At 44.0% G+C, this 6,122-nt stretch overlaps 1 long non-coding RNA gene across 1 annotated transcript in view; it reads left to right on the top strand.

Moving 5' to 3' along the window:
- Window positions 1-2,421, top strand: part of LOC112451190 — a 5,110-nt gene extending 2,689 nt beyond the window's left edge. Inside the window, exon 3 of the long non-coding RNA XR_003039961.2 lies at window positions 2,061-2,421. This is a non-coding gene — a long non-coding RNA (uncharacterized LOC112451190). The remainder of the gene's footprint in view (window positions 1-2,060) is intronic.
- The last annotated feature ends 3,701 nt before the right edge of the window (window positions 2,422-6,122 follow it).

The raw sequence follows: 6,122 nt of genomic DNA, 5'->3' as shown, positions 1-6,122 counted from the left end.
CCTCGGTTGTGTTTCAGCGTAAGTGGAGCTTCTTCTTCTTCTGGTCTTTATTTTAGCAGTAAGGTAGCAAAGCTGCGCTCTTCTTCGTAGACATTGAGTTTGGCTGCAGCTGCACACAGTTGCAGCGCCTCCTACAGGAAACTGGTGGAGCTAAGCAGAGAACCACGCCGTTCAGAAGCCTTGTTTGGATTCATGTTTTTATAAAACACTGAGGTCCGGACCTCGGGGTCCACAGGAGCTACGGGCCTGGCTGCAACCAAATTCATCAACTTCAGAAGTGTTGTGGAGCTGAGATATTCCACTGAAGTAATTTTTACATTTGTACGAACACATGACCTCAGCGATGGTTCAGCCCGGTCTAAGATGAGATCCGTCCCGTTAGATGTGACAGGTGAGTTCTGAAAGTGGAAAGATGATGGAGCGATAAGCTGAAACGTTGCATTCTGACGTCTGTGCCGGCGCCAGTTATCGCAGCCCCGGAGCGAACAGCAACACCAACAGCTGCTTGGAGTATCGGTTTGTACACGAGCGACCATATGCTGGCCTCGCAGCGGCGCCGTGTGCGTGGGGCAACAGCGCGAAGTTTGTGTGTGTTCATCTGCGTCATTAGTGCAATTAACAACTCATGTAGAAGAAGTGAAGACTTCAATCTGCCCCCCGAGCGCAGAGATAATGTTTGTGCTGATGGACCAGATGCTGCACGCGCAGCTAACTGTGTTTGCTTCAGAAACATGACAGCACATTTTTAGCAAAATATTTTTTTATTCACGTCAAACTTGAGGCGTTGTTTGAGTTTCTTCAATCGGGGATTCTTTCTTAAAATCTCCACCAAAATACTTTTTACGAAACATTAATGGAAAACATCCAAATCCAGCTCCTGACCCAACAGAACCTCCTCCAGCAGCAGAACTCTCAGTGGGTTCCTGGTTGTGGAGGAGTTGTGGCCCACTCTTCTTTCCAGCGTTGCTTCAGCTCTCTGAGGTTCTGGTTCTGGTTCTGGACCGTTCTGTCGTAGATTAGCTGCTGGCCTCACATCTGACTCCAGAATCAGCCCAAACCATCAGCCCTCCACCACCGTGCTGACAGTGCATTCTGGGTAAACATCTCCAGAAAGTCTTCTGGTTCCTTCAAGTCGAGCTGCCATGTTGTTTTCAGAGAGAAGAGGCTTTAACCTTTGACCTTTAACCTTTAACTGAGGCCTGTAGCATCTCTGAGCACTGCACGGTCTGACCTTCAGGGTGATTCTGCTGGTTTGATCAGCAGCTGAAATGTTTTCCACTCTCTAATCTTTCTCTCTGTAGAACGATGGACTGCAGATAGTTAGGAAATGACCTTTGACCCTTCCCAGATTGATGGGCTGCAGCTTCTCTGAGGTCATTGCTGATGTCTTTCCGCCCTGTCGTTGTGTTAACACATACTGACACAACATAATGCAATATATCATCATCATTAATAATAATAATAATGATTATATTTAGCCAAAAAAACTATTTCAAACTTGACAATTTATTTATTTTTTATTAAGGTATTAATCCGGTTTATAGACCCGAGTATTTCTGTTTTTATTTGCTGCTGTGACTTCCTTTGCAGCAGTGTCTAACAGTTATTTGGGTAAAATCTGGGAGGAATGTTAGTCTATTTTTCATACTTTGATATAAAAAAACCCCACTGGGTGATTGCATTTTACTCAACCCAGACTTTTCGTCTAATTAAATTAAGTACAGTAATTAGGGGTGTAAAGATTAACTGAAACAAATCAGCATCCAATTTAACTTTAATGATGTAGCCACATTGGTACAAAAGACCCTGAAGAATAAAATGTACCATAAATTATCATACTGTCACCGCAGAAATGACAGATTAGGTATTTATGCTGCGAACAGAGTTTTTCATCCATAACACTTGTCTTTTAAAACTAAATGTTCTATTTTGGTCTAATTTGTTCACAAACGTTCCCCAGCAGCCATCTGGCCCAACCTGATCATCTCTTTAGCAAACTGCAGACGGGCAGTATTTGTATTTTTATTTTTAGTAAGTGTTTTCTCTTTTTTCTTTTGCAGCTTCGTCACGCTCATCGGTGTCGATCAGGGGCGGAACGGCACGCATCAGTCAGGCTTCGGTGGAACAGGAAAGTGAATACAAACGCCAAATTCTAGTTTATTTTATCCACCACTTACTTTAAATGGGTAATAAACCTCCCATAAGCCGAGACAAAAACAAAAAAATAACAGCACACGCTTATAAACGGGGAGGTTCTGGTGGAAGTTCATACAGAAAGGTAGGGTTTAAAAATTACATTGTAGCTACCGCCTTATTCATCCAATCTGTACCAGTTGTGTGTGCGCCTTATTGTGTGTGTAAAAATAAACCTTATTTTGGTTTATTTTCATAAGTCTCAGTGATTCTCTGCTGAAAACGCCGCTCTCGACTCAGTGTAGGAGCCTAAAATCTCTGAACTCTGAGGATATTTTGAAGAAACGCTGCTGCTTTATTTCCTCCTCCTGAGTAAATGAAATGCCGGGCTTTTCACTGATTTACTTTAAACGGGTAATAAACTTCCCGTAAGCTGAGACAAAAACAAAAAAACAAAAAAATAACAGCACAGTCTTGTAAACGGGGAGGTTCTGGTGGAAGTTCATACAGAAAGGTAGGGTTTAAAAATAACATTGTAGCTACCGCCTTATTCATCCAATTTGAACCGGTTGTGTGTGTGTGTGTCCGCTAACAGAGGGATTACCATGAGCCGATCACTCTGCAGCCTTACTTTGGTTTATTTTCATAAGTCTCAGTGATTCTCTGCTGAAAACGCCGCTCTCGACTCGGTGTGGGAGCCTAAAATCTCCGAACTCTGAGGATATTTTGAAGAGACGCTGCTGCTTTATTTCCTCCTCCTGAGTAAATGTAAAGCCAGGCTTTTCACTGACAGACTTACAGACACATAAAGCATTCCAGCTACGGTGGAAAAACTATTTCTCGGACATGTTTTCTGTTTCTCAGCAGCTGGCCTTGAACTTGGGCCGTTTGTTTTCTCCACTCCACCAGAGGGCACGGCGCCGACAGCTTCATATAAAAACAAGACTGTTCTCTTCTTCAACACAAAGTCCCGTCCCGTTACACCCCTGCTGTTGATCAGGCTCTTTATGATGCTATTTTTGTACACTTCTTATTCAAAGACTGGAGCTCAAACTCCTCAGAGTTCGTCCAACAGAAGTCAGGAAGGGCTGCAGCAGCTTTTAGATTAATGTGTGATTCTGCTGATTCAGTCTTCTCAAGCTACTTTTAATTTAGCCTTTTGCTACAACTAACTCTTCTGCTGTTCTGCTTCTTTTAGCTTCAACGCAGCGGTGCCCAGTCCTGGTCCCGGAGGGCCACCATCCTGCAGGTTTTAGATGTTTCTCTGCTCTCCAGCAGGTCTTTGAGTTCTGCAGAAGCCTGTTAATCACTCAGGTATTCAAATCAGGTGTTTCAAAGCAGAGAAACACCTAAAACCTGCAGGATGGTGGTCCTCCAGGAGCAGGATTGGACACCGCTGCTAACGGCTCAGTTTCTTCTTGATGTGATTTTCTTGAGATTGCAAGTTTATATTTTTTCTGTTTATCAGGGAAACTTTTCGAAATGATTTAAATGAAACCCCACCAAACAAGAACAAATCCAAACCACCACGAAAACCTTAAAACTGGGATGAGACGAGGCGAAAAGCTTCACCTCTGATGAACACATTTTCTGGCAAATATGTTTTTCTTTAGAGGAAAACTAGATATTTATCGTGGAACAGCGTGAGCTTGCCCGGCACTGATGGGTTGAGAATCAGAAGTTTGCAAACTTGGATCCATCCTTTTTGATGGTAGTTCATGTTTTCCTGAAATAAAGTGTGTCCTGGTCTGATAAACCCCTTCAAAATAAATGCATGTTGTTGTTTTAATGTATTTATCATCTGTGGTGCCATCAGTACAGAAATCAGTCAGAGCCATCTACCTGGACTTTCCATTCTCAGGCCCATTTCATGGTAATGTTGTCATGATGGGCAGCTTATGTGAGAAATTACTCTGCAGACAAATTAAATCGAGCCACCTCTTCCACGGAACAGGAGAGCGTTTTGAATTATGACGGACAGTTTCCTGTACAGCTTCGTAGCCCCTCGGTGACCTCTCCTTTCTGCCTCCATCTTTTCACTTCTTCGTCACGCTGTCTAATTCTCTGTATTTTCGTAATTTGCATGGGCGTGATTAAGGCGTTAGTCACCAGAACCAGAAATGTAAAATGGCAGCTTGTAGGAAATCGAAATTCTCTTTTGCAGCGAGAATCTGTGGTCATGACAGGCGCAGGTTCAAGGTAACCAACCTGAAGCGACGTTTTATCAAAATAAATCTTCCTTGGAGCAAAAAAAGGAGAACTGAAAGAGGTTTGAGGTGTGTGTGGAGCAGCTGGGTGGTGTGTTCAGCTGAAAGGTTAGGTTGAAACTGACAAGGCTCAGTTCAGGCAGACAACAGCGAAGTTTTAAGATGTTTATTAAAACCGCTAAGCTAAAGGGAACGCTAGTTCCCAGGACAGCACTCTCTGATCGGAGCAGGACGGGACTTGGAGCTGGTCAGTCCGCCGAGGGTCTGGAGAGGGGAGTGACAGAGTCCGTTAGGCGAGAGGAAAGGTCCGGGGACAGGCGAGAGGCCAAATCCAGAGAAGCACAAACCAAGAGGCGTAGTCCAGAGTCGTGAAGCGAGGTCGGTTACCGTGAGTCAAGGTCCGAGGAGGTATCAGGCGAGGAGCAAAGGTCGAGAGTTCAAGATCGAGAAGGCAGGCATGGGCTGTGGGAAAACCGTCCAATAATCTGGCAAAGTCTGTGAGTTGGTGGCGAGCTTAAGTACCAACTGGAACAGGTGAAGATGATCATGATGATTGCTGTGGCTTGAGATCCAAGGGCGTGGCAGGAGCAGTGAAACTGTGACAGAAATAAAATAATTGAGTCTTTTAATAACTGGGTCGAATTTAAAGCCTCCAGTGACTCTGGGGGACGAGCGCCCTACAACAAAAACCAAAAAAATCAGCTGGAACGTGACGTGGATGGTGTTTGCAGGGTCTTGGTGAGATCCTTAGGTCTTAAAAAAGGATTGGGCTGCCATGACAGGACACGTCCACCATGGTTTGGACACAAAACGTCCACGGCGTGAGGACACGATTGCAGGACCACATTCTGATCATGATAAGGTCATAAGGTCACCCACTTTTATTACAATGTTCTGACAGTTTGGTGTGAAACTCTCCTTTCTTTTCCTCTTGGTTCCTCCATCCTGAGCGACAGGGTCACAAATCATCCCCAGCATCGTGACCTCTGCTCCTCGCCCTTCGGAGTCTCTGTCAATAACTGATTTGATCTTTTGTTTGAGCAATTAACCCCGGCTATTAGCGCTCATTAAATGTTTATCGACTCCCTACCCAAACAGAGTCCTGTGGGAAACATGCTGAATATTAATCTGCAAAGTGAGCATCAGCTGCATCGCCGCTGAATCTGTTTCATGCAATTATTCATGCATTGATTGGCTGCTCTGACAGGCCTACAGTAACAACTGCAGCTAAATTAAAACTGTTAATTATATGACGGGGTTAAAGAACATGTCGATATGTGATGAGACAGGAGTGCAGCTGACTGTCCTCGCAGAAAAGCAACACAACACGACCTTCTTCTTACTTTTTCCTCCTGTATATATTATATCTGCATGTCATTTCCCCTCTCTTCCTCGTCTCAGTGAATCATTTTTCTCTCCTCCTCAGTCTGTCATTATGTGTTTACGTCCTGAAAAGCAGATTCTGCTTCCTTTAAAAAGAGATCAAGTTGGCTCAATTAGATGGACAATTTCATCTGATATGAGGCGGTAGTTTCTGCAGAGACTGCATGCTTTATCATTAAAGAATCACGACTGAAAATCTTTTCTTTTTTTTACTCCAAGTCCTCGAGGGGGCGGCAGTGTAAACGGGACATGTGGTATTATGTACCAACTCGGTTTAATTTCAGCAAACAACATTTAGGCTGTGCAGCTGTGATTGGAGCTGTCAATCACCTCTAAGCCGGTTGAAGGAGGGGAAAAAATGGAGAATTAAGATTTGGAAACAGCCTCATCTATTCAGCT

This window comes from Kryptolebias marmoratus, linkage group LG13 (assembly GCF_001649575.2).
Source record: "Kryptolebias marmoratus isolate JLee-2015 linkage group LG13, ASM164957v2, whole genome shotgun sequence".
Classification (NCBI taxonomy): domain Eukaryota; kingdom Metazoa; phylum Chordata; class Actinopteri; order Cyprinodontiformes; family Rivulidae; genus Kryptolebias; species Kryptolebias marmoratus.
The sequence above is the reverse complement of the archived record's forward strand: the minus strand, read 5'-3'. Positions and strand labels throughout refer to the sequence as shown.